A 14,285-nucleotide genomic window follows, 5' to 3' on the forward strand; every position below is an offset into this window, starting at 1 on the left:
GGCCTAAAGTCAGGAAAAAAATCTGTCTAAAGTTTGACAAAGGTAAGGGGAAGATTAAGACCAAATTCGTGAGTCCCAGTCTCCTAATCTGTAAAATGGCCAGAGTAATCTCAGCTATCCTTATCTACAAGAGTGAACATGAGCACTGAAAAAAAAATAGAGAAATATTTGAATATGATATAAACCCAAAATGCAGTAGATGGTAAAGTATGGCTACTACTTTTGTCTATCCTGTTTTTAAAGTATGCACAAATTCAACTTTAAAGGACTAAATTGAAAAAGAAAAAAAAATGTTTTTCCAAAGCATAGCAAGTCTAATAGAAAAATCTCAGATTCAGGCTTTGCTCTATAACTTACTAACCATGGAGCCTTCATAAAGTCATTTAATCTTTTTGAAACTTAAATTGAGTGCATAATGCTTACCTCTTATTGTTGTTGTAAAATTGAAATGAGAGAACGTGCAAAGCTGCCAGCACAATGTTGGCACTTAGTGAATACTAGTAGATGCCGAAGTTGCATGTACTCTAGCTCTGTGTTGTGGGATTATTCTTGATTTGGTTGGTGTCACTGCCAACTATTTTCACCAAAATGTGGTGTAGCAAACAACCTTCAACCTCAGTGTCTTACAAAATTGAGCATTTATTTATTGAAAGAAGGTATTGAAATATATTGTAGGTCTCACGGTTCTTCTGCACAGGACTGGGAATTACGAGATCCAAGCTGGGTTTAGCTGTGCTTGAATCCAGGCTCTGGGTTCATTTCAAGTCTAATCCATTTGCCTCTCCTTATTCTGGGGTGGTATGTCCTTCTCATGGTGATGACACCTGTGCAAAAAGACAATGCTTATGACATATTTGCTAAAATTCAACTGGCTAAACAAGTCACATGGGCAGGCCCAAAGGCAAGAGGTGGAAAATGCACTGCATAGAAAGAGCAAGAGGGTTAATCTATACTATTACCTCAGAGAAGCAAAGGATTAAGACCAATCATTCCATCTACAACCCTATCTCATCTGTCATCTGCATATATTGTAGCTTCTCCCTCTCATACCTTGTCTTCTCAAATCTTGAAATCTTCAATGGCAATACATTGTGACAATAGAGAGAGTGTTTGAAAGTAAAGCAAAATCCTAGGAGAAAGGTGGGCAGGCTTTTAGCATATTCCCTGCAATAATTCTGGAGGAAAAAAAATTAGAGGAAAGCATGACCTAAAGAAAATCTTGCATCTTTTGCAAAAGATTTTATTATGCAGATGTCTTATATTTTTCAATTTTCTTTAAAGATTTCCCCTTATTGAAAAATATTCCTATGACAAATTAAATGAAATGGAGATGCTAGGTTGAGGCAAAGAATTTGAAAGAGTTTGAAAAGTACAGGGGAAATAAATAACTATCAGAAGGTGAGCAAGAGATGGATAAGAATGAATACTTGTCCCCTGCTTTTTTATCTCCCCACCTCCTACTCACACCCCAACTAACAAACCTGCGTCATTTGAGCTGAAAGAAGAATTCATCTCTGAATATAGATCTGAGTTAAAATCATTTTGCAATGGTCCTACTGTGGTTTTTGAGAACAATGCCATCTCTTAAAATAACTGTTTTCAATCGTGACCTTCAGCGTGTCTGAAAGTTTGTGATGATGAATAGTGAATGCTGAATGGCATGCTACAGAATGCATCCCCTTAATTGCTCACAGAGAAGTCACATAGGATTTTCAATCCTTCTGTTTATGCCAACGCTTGGAAAAGATCACTGAGTTCGGATCTGTGTTGAGCTACCAGACTGAATCAGAGATAAAATTTTCCATTTGAGCCAGCTACTCAGCGTTTGGTGAAATAATTTGGAGAGGTTGCGGGGCAGGGAGCACAGTGTGTAACTATGTTGTGCACAGACTCTGGCGTCAGACATATGTGGGTCTGAATTGTGGTTTTACCATTTCATGGCTGTGTGGCCTTGAGCAAGTTCATTAATTCTTTTGTTTTTCTCTCACAGTATCTGCAAAATAGGCATCATCATTCCTCACAGGGTTGTTATGAGGATTTAACATGCTAATATATGTAAAATATTGCATACAATAAGCATGCAAGAGAAGACAGCTGTTGTTGTAACTATTATAATGTATTATGAATTTGTTTTCAGCAAAGAGTAAGGAAGCAACCCAGCCCTGTGGCAAACCTGAGGCATGGACAGGGCGAGGGTGGAGGCTGTGGGATGGGTAAGGAAAGGGTATGATAAGACAGGTAGGTGGGTGCTCAGGGAATACAGCTAAAGGAAATGCAGACCAAAACCAATGAAAGGGTGATAGAAAGACCTCTTCTCTTTAAGCTGCCTCTTCTTCAAGGCTAAGCATTTAAAGTTCCTTCCTGGAAAATAATATTCATGTTAATGACCCTGAATTTAGTGACTGCAGCAGTGCACTGTGTATTTTTCAGCCTCTGGAATAATAGAGGAAGGATGTGATAATTAATTTTATGTGTCAACTTGACTGAGCCACAGAGAACCCAGATATTGGTTAAGCATTATTCTAGGTGTTTCTGTGAAAGTGTTTTGGATGAGATACAGATGTGTATATATATATGTACATATACATTATGTATATATGTATGAAACACATATATATATAGTATATATATACACATATGTATGTATATGTGTGTATATATATATAGAGAGAGAGAGAAAGAGAGAGAGGGAATATACATATACATTCTATTGGTTCTATTTCTCTGGAGAAACCAGGCTAATACAAAGGATGTCGTACTTCTTGACTTTTGCTTCTAGAGACTACTTCTGAAACAGTGCTGAAAGCCATCTGGACTTAAGGTATGAGGCAAATTACACTGGGAATTCTCCTCCAACTTCTGTGTTCCAAGGAAAGCAAATAATGATCACCCTCCCAGGTAGTACTATAGGAGAAAGGAAGAGGGAGCTATCTGTCAGGGATTCCACCTAGGAAAACCTTTGGATGGCATTGCTGGAACTAGAAAAATAAGACACTTTCTCTACAAGTGGATTGAGCATGGCAGTGGGGAGTCACAGAGGCAGTATGGTGAAGATTCTATAAAGCAACAGAGAGACTTCTGAGAACAAATCATGAGTCCAAACTGAGTTAGAAGTGGTAGTGTATTAGTCCATTCTTGCATTGCTATAAAGAAATACCTGAGACTTGTAATATAATGAAAAGAGGTATAGTTGGCTAATGGTTCTGCAGGCTATGCAGGAAGCATGATGCTGGCATCTGCTTGGCTTCTGAGGAGGCCTCAGGAAACTTACAATCATGGTGGGAGGTGAAGGGGGAGCAAATACATCACATGGCCAGAGCAGGAGCAAGACAGTGAGAGGAGAGGAGCCACACACTTTTAAACAACCAGATCTTGCAAGAACTCACTCACTACCATGACAACAGCACCAAGGGAATGGGGCTAAACCATTCCTGAGAAATCCACCTCCATGATCCAATCACCTCCCACCAGGCCCCTCCTCCAACATTAGAGATTACAATTTAACATGAGATTTGGGCAAGGACACAGATCAAAAACATATCAGCTAGTGAGGTAAAGAATCTTCACCTTGGAAAGGAATGGAATTGGCAACACCAGGCTTCAGCCTTGTCAGAACATGTTTGGAACTAAGAAATAAAATTAGGCCTCAATTCATACATAAGGTACAAAATGGTATGTTGTTCCCTGAAACCAGGGAGAAGCCTGGTCACTAGGGCTAGAACACAAGGCAAGGGATGACTAGAAGCCAATTTGATCTGATGAGAGGCACCTGAACTGCTAATGAGAGTTCTACCAAAGCTGTTTTTCTGGATGAATGACAGCTATGATCCAGGCTTCTGTGCTGCCTTTAAGACAAGGGACTTTGAAGAGACTTTTGTAATGATCAGACTATTGGTAACTGGACTTTGGAACAATGAGTCTTTCCAAAACTCTTTCTTCCACATTTGTGGAAAGGAGGAGGTCCATGTCTGTCTCCATCCTTGTCCAGGTCTTCATAGTCATGAAGCCTCCCTTGGTGAAATCCCACAAGACAGGACTCCAACATTCCTTCGACATTTCAGACTGAATCCTAGGATTTGCTCAACTCTTTCTAATCATAGTATATGTGTTAGTCTGTTCTCATGCTGCTAATAAAGATGTATCTGAGACTGGGTAATTTATAAAGGAAAGAGGTTTAATGGACTCGTAGTTCCACATGGCTGGGGAGGTCTCACAATCATAGCAGAAGGTGAAGGAGAGGCAAAGGCACATCTTACATGGTGGTGGGAAAGAGGACATGTGCAGGGGACCTGCCTTTCATAAAAGCATCAGATCTCATGAGACTTATTCACTATCATGAGAAAAGCACAGGAAAAGTCTGTCCCCATGATTCAATTATCTCCTACCAGGTCACCCCCATGACACTTGGGAATTATGGGAACTACAATTCAAGATGAGATTTGGGTGGGGACACAGCCAAACCATATCAGTATTATCCCACACTGTTTTTCAATCCCTGAGTGGTGACCTTGTTACTGACTTTCTCATCTTTAACTTTACTACATCTTATACTTTGGACTTAATGCCCAATACTACTTTTTTAGAACCATCCTTTGATACTTCCCTTAGATTTGTTAAAAACTAATAAGTGCATAGCAGTCTAATTATTAAAATAGAATTGGAAATTAACTTTTTCTATCTCTGAGAGAAATCTGGAAGATAGATTTATTGATCAGGCACATGCACAGGGACTTAACCTTATTCTACCAATGGTTTAGAATGTGGCTGAAAAACACCAAACTCTGGACAGCAGCCCTGTAACACATAAATCTATATCAAAGGAAGAATAAGATGATAAGTTTCCTTGAAACAAAATGTATAATTTCACATTTTTTTAAGAATTAGCATGGGGTGCAAAGTAGCATGGCAGCCAATCTTTGGAAAATCAAAATGAGAAGTCAGATCTTACCAAAGTGAAATGGTTGCCACACTAGACTGTCTCTCCTACCCCATAGATATGAGTAATCACTGTGTATGTTGCAGAGCATTTAAATTTGAGAGAGGAGATATGATAAGTTATTGACTTTGGGGAGGTTTAAAATTCCTCATAAATATTTCTGTCTTGAAATTATGCTTGGTGGGAAACCTTTCAGATTACAAGCTTATAGAGGCAAAAAAAAAAAAAAACCTTAAAAGTCAGCAAGCCAAATAGTTTCTGTCCTCATTGCTGCTACCCCAGCTTTAATGTAGAGATGTGTTGTAAGGATTTCTCAGGCTTCCCCTGCTACACACTTTTCAGAGTAACACCAGTGCCCAGGTGGTCCTGAATTGAAGCAGTCTCTGCTCTACCCCTCTACTATTTGTCCCTCTCTTACTGAATTTGTTCTGATGACTCATTAGAAAACAAGACATCAATTCTTTACCATTACTGAACTTCAGGAGATTGGAAGTTACCAAAGCAATTTGTATACTCTTTCTAGTTCTTGCCCTTCATCCATCTCTCAACGTCATTGTTCAACCAGTTAAGATAAAACAAATAAAGGAAACAAATAGGTTGTGAATGAATTCTATGACGTGATGCAAGAGATCCTGTTTCCCAGGCTGTCCTTTATCTGGCAATAGCTAGGAAGCCTACTTGAATGTGGCAGGACTGGTCAGTTTCCTAGGGTCGTCTTTGAACTACTACTTCAAAAGATAAGGGCATCATGAACATGGAAGTATGGTCTGACTTCACGGTACCATATAGTATCAAGCATCCTTTCCTCCCCTCCAACCCAGGTACCATAAAGCCTATTGAATACCCATTTTCTTTGATATACTCACCTTGTTCTGAGACCAACTGGGCTCTATGCGAACTTATACAAATGCTGAAAGCAAAACAGCTAAAATGAGTGTTTTAATGAGTTTGAGCTGCTATGAAAGAACACCATAGGCCAGGTGGCTTATAAACAAGAGAAATTTATTTTTTTAAGTTCTGAAGCCTGGGAGGTCCAAGATCAAGAGTCTGGCAGATTTGCTGTCTGGTGAGGATTCATTTCCTGGTTCATAGAGAGCTGTCTTCTTGCTATCAGCTCACATGGCAGAAGGAGAAATGGAACGTTCTGAGGTCTTTTTAGAGCACTAATCCCATACACGAGGGCTCTATCCTCATGACCTATGATGCAACAATGAACTAAAAGAGAAAAATCTCAATTCACTGTGGATTTGCTGTTCTCACACCCCAAACTCACTTTAATTAATTTATTCTGCCTAAATGAACTCAGTAGATCAACCATGAGGTGTCATTACACATCACAGCATTCAAGAGACAATATACTTCAAGAGACAATATACTCTTGACAATATATCGTCAAGAGACAATAAAATGAATATATATATATATATTTTTTATGGAGAAATTTTACATATAAGATACTGAGCAAAAGATTTTAATTATCATCTATACTGACACAATCCAGAAATAACTATTATTTTTTCCCATTCTGAGCAAAATATTGCGTACTATACTACGTCCCAAGTGAGCCACAAAAAGGCAGGCAAATTCAGTAGATTCAGTTTTACTAACTATCAAACACATACAATGGATTATCTCTGAATTCAAGATTGTTCACAATTCCCCAAGAGGTCAGAAGCACGAGGACTGAGAATGATGTCTACATATTGCTTAGAAGCACTAAGAACTAGGAAGTGACTGAATAATTGAAAATTAGATGACTTTTCTGAAACTGGAATGTAAACTCCAGGTTTGACTTAATGCAGAGGCATTCAGAAGTAGTTAGCATTATTCTCATTTTGTAGATGAAATCACTGAAGATCAAAAAGTATAGTGGCTTTCCTTAACTTACATATTTAGTAAGTGGCAGAATTGAGGTTTAAAATCTGGTCCTACGACTCCAGACCACAGAAAAGGGACAGAGTGTACAGAGGTTTAAGCAGTTCTAGACTAACAGGCTGGAGTGGGGGGCAGGGAGAATAAATGAGAAGATGCAAGAAAATGGAGAAAATGAATTCAAATTTATGTCTATCTCTAAACCATATAAACCCCAAAGAGCCTCTTTATCCTCCTTGTATTGTCCACATTGTTTTCTTGAACCTTCCTTCCAGGTTTGGCTGTAAAACATGTTGTAGGCTAAAAAAAGTCTTAAGATAGAATAACTAAATAACAGATATTCGGGGTGATTTCTGAACTTTTAAAATAAGAATCTCCTTATTTAAATCAGACACATTCTCTAGAAACTGTCTCCATTATTTGAGCAATGTGAGGAGGATATTAGTGTTGGCAGGGTTAGTTTGATGGTAAACTGAATAGGCAGGCACTCAACTTCAAAATGATTTAAAGGGATACATGGCTTCAAAATGTTTGTGACTGGAGTATACCAGGATTTACAATCAGAAAGACAAGGTTTGAAATCTAGACCTGACCAGATGAGTAAAATTGAACGATTCACTTTACCTCTTTGGACATAGAAATAAATGTCTAAGATAGATGCTTACCCAAAGGCACACTGTAAGATCATGGAAGAACTGGGCTTGGAGCCCAGATCCACTGATACCTAGCCAATCATGTTAACTATGAAATAACCCACAGTAGACACCAAGTACTTGATTGCTGCTTTCTAATTTGCCTACCTGCAGCCTGGACCCTGGACTCTTTGCCAGGCTGGATAATCACAGAACTATTATTTGTCAAATGGTAAACCCCGAGGGCCCTGAAACAACTCCTTGCAGTTCCTAGCCCCCACCACCATTCCCTCACCAGGCTGCAGCCTAGATAGAAAATGAATGCAACCTAAAATGAAAAGGAGGGGCTTTTTAAAAATTACTCCCCCAAGTGTCAAACTTTATGGTGTTTGGATGTTATCTCATATCTTAATGCCCATGTTTTATGTCATCTTACAAATTTGTCGCGATCATTATTATTCTCAATTTAAAATTGGGGAAACTGAGGCATAGAGAGGTGAAGTGACTTTTCCAATATTGCACTGCTAAACAGTGGCTAAAACAGGGTTTAAGGTCCATGCTTTTTCTCTGTCTCAAGCTTTCCTCCATGAAATATTGAGAAATGGTTTTATTTGATGAGAGAGGTGTTTATTGACCTACATGATATAGAGCCACTCTGAGCAAGCCCTTAGCTCTCAGAAAAAGAATGAGGGGAGAACCCCATTTTCAGAGTGTTCTACACTGTTCTCATCTTTCTCTCTGTCCTCTACCATGATGGGGAGGTCACTGCAGCTTCCTTCTCCTTCACTTTGGAGACCCAATAAAAGAGGAACAACCACGAGACTAGCAGCTCTGCTCCTTGGAATCACATGCACCACACGGCGGGAGGAGACCCCCTGAATTCCCCCATCACAGTCTAAGTCCCATTTATTTCTTACCCAGGCATCTCTACAAAGACCGAGCTGAAGGAATGCTGGTGTGGCTTTCCATTCCTTGCCCTTTATAACAGAATGTAATTGGTTCTAGTTCAGCTACTTCACAAGTGAAAATCTTCTACAAAATTGCATTAGGAAGAAAAAGCAAGCCAATCCGGCAGAGGGCAAGGGCAGCAGAAATCCTGTGTAGGTGTGTGACAAACGGGTTTATATGATTTCCTGAAAAATAAATACATACACAAATAAGCAAACAAACGACACCAGGCTGCCTCTGTGCATACGCAGTGCTCCGCTAGGTGGCAGCACACTCTGCACCTGGCTTCCTGCCTGCTCCATTGGAGAGTGGAGCATACCCACTCCACAGGCAGGAGAAAAGGGCAGGACAGAAAGAGGAGTGGAGCTAATATTTCTTGAAGGTCTCCTGTATGCCAGGTCCTAATACAGACATTTTGAAATATATTAGTTCATTTAATTCCCACAACAACATATTGGGGTAGATGTCTCTGTTTTAAAGTTATTCACAATAACATTGGATTTTGATGATTTACTCTATGCCAACCACTCTGTTATGTACTCATTACTTCATTTGACTCCCTTAATATCCCTAAAAGTGATTCTCATTTTTATCCCTCTGTTACAGATAAGGAAACTGAGGTTTAAAGAGGGTAAGCAGCTTCAAAACCACACAAATATTAAGCCAGGACACTGAAATCTGAATTCTGGAAGTATGACAGCATGTGTAAACAACTGGGAATGACATTCCCTGAGTATATGAAAGATTAAGTATTTTCAAATATAAAAAGTGAGACTAGTAACTAGTGCCAATGTTCCTAATAATAATTTTTCTGAGTATAAAATGAATATATATATATATTTTATGGAGAAATTTTACATATAAGATACTGAGCAAAAGATTTTAATTATTATCTATACTGACACAATCCAGAAATAACTATTATTTTTTTCCCATTCTACTTTTGCCTTTGTGCATGTGCATGTGTTTATAATTGTTCCTGATATGTTTTGGCTCTGTGTCCCCACCCAAATCTCATGTGGAATTGTAATCCCCACATGTTGAAGGTGGGGTTGGTGGGAGGTGATTCGATCATGGGGGTGGATTTCCCCCTGGCTGTTCTCATGATAGTGAGTGAGTTCTCATGGGAGCTGATGGTTTAAAAGTGTGTATCTCTTCTCCCTTCACTCTCTCTCTCTTCTGCCACCATGAGAAGAAGGTGCTTGCTTCCCCTTCACCTTCTGCCACGATTGTAAGTTTTCTGAGGCATCCAGTCATGCTTTCTGTTAAGCCTGTCGAAGTGTGAGTTGATTAAACCTCTTTTCTTCAGAAATTATTTAGTCTCAGGTAGTTTGTTATAGCAGTGTGAAAACAGACTAATACAGTTCCAATCATATTGAATATAAAGCTTTTGATAATTATACATATACTTGGGAATTTGGATTGCCCAATTTTTTACTACTCTAACATTTGTTGTAATACACATCCTTGGCTATGAATCTGAACACACATCTCTACTTTTTTCTGTAGACAAGTTTTCTATAAATGGAATTGCTGGATCAAAGAATCTGACCACATTTAAGTTAATACCTACTTCCAAATTATTCTTAGAAAAATTTTATCAGTTTTATTTTATTTATGCAAGCCCTGTATAAGATTCTCAGTTTCAATTGCTACTGCTGGTGCCTTGATCTTGGACTTCCTAGCCTGCAGAAATGTATGAAATTAATTACTCTTACTTATATGCCACTCAATCTAGGATATTTTGTTTTAGCAGCCTGAGGGAATAAGACACCTGCAATTACAGTTGAAACTTCTCCACTCTAATGAGGTAATCCTCATAATTATCAGCTTGTGTGTATAATTTAGCACCATCAAACTTTGTCACAGGATTTCACTCAGTGAGAGTGAAATCATTTTCATTCTTTAGTCTGCATGACATTGTACTTCCCTGTTTTTGTCCTGTTTCTGACTAGCATTTTCCTCCATCACTAGAACCTATTGCTCCATGAAAATCTTCACATGATTACCAGAGTCCACTTTTCCTAGTCCTAGCTGACTATGTAGCTTGGCTGTCTTAATATAAACACAAACTTAAACTTTTAAAATTTCTCAACTAAGCATAGAGTTCATCCAAGCAGACGGAAAAGGCAGGACACAGAGACACTATTCAAGGCAGAGTAATAGAGCAAAGAATGAGGTAGGGATGTGAATGCCACTCCCAAGAATGACTAAAGTAGTGTTTCTCCCAGAATTCCAGGGCGTTTGACAGGTGTTGCTCAAAATGAAAGAAGGAACACAGAGAGGGTACTCAATTGTGATTCTAGTTTGAGAAATATGACATGTTCTGCCCCCAATTTACCGTATAAATTTGCAGAGTAAAAAGCTCAGAAAAGTCCTACAATATGAAGACCTATTTAATCCAGTCTTTCTCATATTTATTTAACTATTGGGCATTTCGTGGCAAAAGGTCTAGTGAAATATAAGTGTGGGAAATTCTGAACTAGGAAGATGAGGTTCCCAGTAGTGACATTAGTAAGTTAGAGAAAAACAGGTCATGGCAGATCTTAGCTGCCTGGAGTTGCTGGAGGGGTATTATAGGTGTCTTGTTCAGCTTTGGGGACTGAGTAACAGTTTTCATCAGTTCATCAAGTTGGATTAAGTTATTTTTCTTGAATAGATTATTTAATGCATTTACCCAATGGAAGAAATCATACTTTGTACATAAAATAAAGTAACATTTCTTTAAACTTCAAAAAAATTGGAGGTGGCAGGGAGAGATATACAAAGTTTCAGTTAGATAGGAGAAATAAGTTGAAGAGATCTATTGTACAACATAGTGACCATAGTTAACAGCAATGTACTGTATTCCTGAAAATTGCTCAAAGAGGAGATTTTAATTGTTCTCACCAAAAAAAAGTATGTGAGGTAATGCATATGCTAATTAGCTCAATTTAGCCATTCCACAGTTTATACGTATTTCAAATCAATATGTTGTACACAATAAATATGCATAATTATTATTTATCAATGAATTACTTAAAATATATTTTAGAAGGGAGAAATCTGATGAATATTTTCTTTTGTAAATAGATAACATTTAGTGTGATATGAGCAAGGGTCTGAAGCCAGGTGATGGATTGAGAGGACTTTGGAGTTGATAGGACTTCTCCCCTAGGACAGACGTGGTGCCTAATTCTCATAATGGTCTTGTGAGTGGAGAGAAAAACAATTCAAAAAGGAGAAGGAAAGACCAAAGTTCTGCAATTGATTAACAGAGGAGGTGAAGTGGAGAAAGGAATCAAAAGATGCTTATGTTTATTAATTCATTTATTTATCCAGACAGCAAATATCTGCAATGCTAGTAACTGTAAGTATCAATTAAACCTTCCATAGGCCAGGTATAGTGGCTCATGCCTGTAATCCCAGCACTTTGAGAGGCTGAGACCAGAGGATCACATGAGCCCAGGAGTTTGAGACCAGCCTGGCCAACATAGTGAGACCATGTATCTACAAAAATTAAAATACAAAAACTAAAAAGATTTTTTTAAAAAAACCCTCCACAGCCCCTACTTGTATTCTGAGAATACAAAAGAATGTGCAGAAGGACTTTTTTTCTCTCCCCAATGCCTCACAGGGATTGAACAATATTAACTATAAGGAAAATATAAATGCACATAATAATTTTTATATCAGATACGTATATACAAACAAAATATTCATTTTCTATCAGCCAAGTTCTATTATGTCTGTGTATGTGTATTATATTGAATGTATAGTGAAATATTTAAATGTTATAAGGAAACAAGATAAATCCTGTGATCCAGGCTAATAACTAATATTATCACACCTCCCAGAACTCATGCCCTGATGTTGATGTAGCATCCAAAATTCAGCTTCCAAATCACTCAGACTATCGTTTGTTATTTCATTGCACTGTTCCTTTTTTTATTTCTGTAGTAATGATAACAACCAACTCATCAATGCCTGGTGAGCAGAGCATTCAAGCAGCAGAGAAAATCTATCCTGAAAGATAACCAGTTTCTCTAAGCTGAAATGATACTAAAAAAGAACCACACAGTCAAGCAAACAAAAAAAGGAATAGACCATGCAGTATCTGAAGGGAGAAAACTCACTCTCTTTGCTGTAATTTTAGAAAATGGGATATAACAACCTCTTTTGGTGTGGTGCCTGTGCATGTTTCAATATTTTTATAGAAAATGGTAATATAATTTCTAGTCTCAGAAGTGAGCTGACATGACCAGTAATCTTTAGTGCCCTCTGAAGAGAAGGTTAGGCAGATATAAATTACAGCTTTGAAGATATGTGTATCCTTACCAGCATTATTCACTGAAATAAAAGCTAGAATATTATCTTGGAATTGAAATGAGTCAGAAATGGATAAAACACTTGTTCTCACAAGATTCTGCTCTTCCTGGATAAATAACAAATCAAATTGTCAAGTGTATACTTCGCTGCCTAGTTGAGGGAAGCTCCATGCTAAAAAGGCTGGGAAAACAGTAACGTAAGAACAGAAGTGCTGAAGTCACATCGATACGGGTGTGATACCTCTCTCCCCATCCAAGTTACACTGACTAGCTGTGTAACTTGAACAAGTTGTTTGACCTCTCTGAACTATGATTTCCATTTCGGAAAAATGAGGAAAAACGGTTATAAAACATATTTTATAATTTATATAATTTTTTTAAAGTGATAATAAGTGTGTGCTGTAGAAAAGAGGCTCAAAAACTATTCATTATTTCGCCTCACACAACACTTTTATTGGACTAGAAGGTCATATTGCACTCAAATACTTTGAGAACAAGGATGTAGCCCCAGTCTCAGAAGAGTTGCAATGCAGTTGCCAAAAAAAAAAAAAAAATCAAAAGAGAAATAGACTGAACAATTTTTATGAGGCCCGCTCAAGAAAAAGCAGTGAGCTACTTCTCCGTGAGTCTCATCATGTAGTGCAAAGAGCAGATGTTTCAGGACTGAGTTAGTCACCCTTGATATACCTTGATCTACGTGTTAGAGGGTTAGGATGCCACTAGTCATGGAACATCAGGAGGGAGACCTCCAGGTGGGCAAAGGGTTTCAGCAAATATGACAGCATAAAATCATTTTAGACTATTAAATGACAGAAAATTCATTACTCATAATTAATATTTTACTATCCAGTATTTCATCTTCTACAACTGAAACAAACTTCCATTTTAGGCATCACTGAAAGGAGAGTTCAATAATGAAAAAGAAAACAAAGAGAAATACCTTTACTAAAAACAAGATGAAGGATCTAGCCAAACAAATAACAAAAGAAAAGTACAAAAGACTAATACATATTTTTAAAATATTAAGCCTTGTTAGGAAAGAAATACAAACTGAAAAATTAAAAAACCATGGTTAACTATTCAAATTTCTAAATATTGCAGGAAAAGGGGGAGGAGAAGGAGAGGGGAAGGAATAAAAATGTTGGTACAAGTATAGGACAGTAGTCATTCGCATGGATTCCTAGTTGGCATGGATTGGCACAATCTTCCTGGAAGTCAATTTGATATTATTTATCATAATTTTAAAAAATTATGTAATTTAGCCCAGCAATTCCCAAGAAATTTATGTTAAGCATATAGCTACAGGAATGTTCATGACAGCTCTCAAATAATAGTGAATGATTAGAATAAATCTAAATATCTTACTACTGACAGATTAAATGATTTATATCATATCTATTCATGGAATCCTATGAAATCATAAACATTATGTAATACTTGTCTAAGTAATGCTACATTATGAAGTGGAAAATGATATTCCAATATAAACCATTTTAATATTACTATAAATATATACAAATAGAAAGAACAAATGTTATTTTGAGAGTGGTCATTATTTGGTAATACCGTTTGTATTACCAAGTAATACAA

General features: G+C 37.5%; 1 long non-coding RNA gene across 1 annotated transcript in view; it reads right to left on the bottom strand.

Annotated features, from left to right (window-relative positions):
• Positions 1-619: 619 nt before the first annotated feature.
• The window catches only part of LOC129525619 (uncharacterized), a 259,057-nt gene continuing 245,391 nt past the window's right edge, over positions 620-14,285 (bottom strand). The window contains exon 4 of the long non-coding RNA XR_008670026.1: positions 620-824. This is a non-coding gene — a long non-coding RNA (uncharacterized lncRNA). The remainder of the gene's footprint in view (positions 825-14,285) is intronic.

Source organism: Gorilla gorilla, chromosome 9 (assembly GCF_029281585.2).
Source record: "Gorilla gorilla gorilla isolate KB3781 chromosome 9, NHGRI_mGorGor1-v2.1_pri, whole genome shotgun sequence".
Lineage (NCBI taxonomy): Eukaryota > Metazoa > Chordata > Mammalia > Primates > Hominidae > Gorilla > Gorilla gorilla.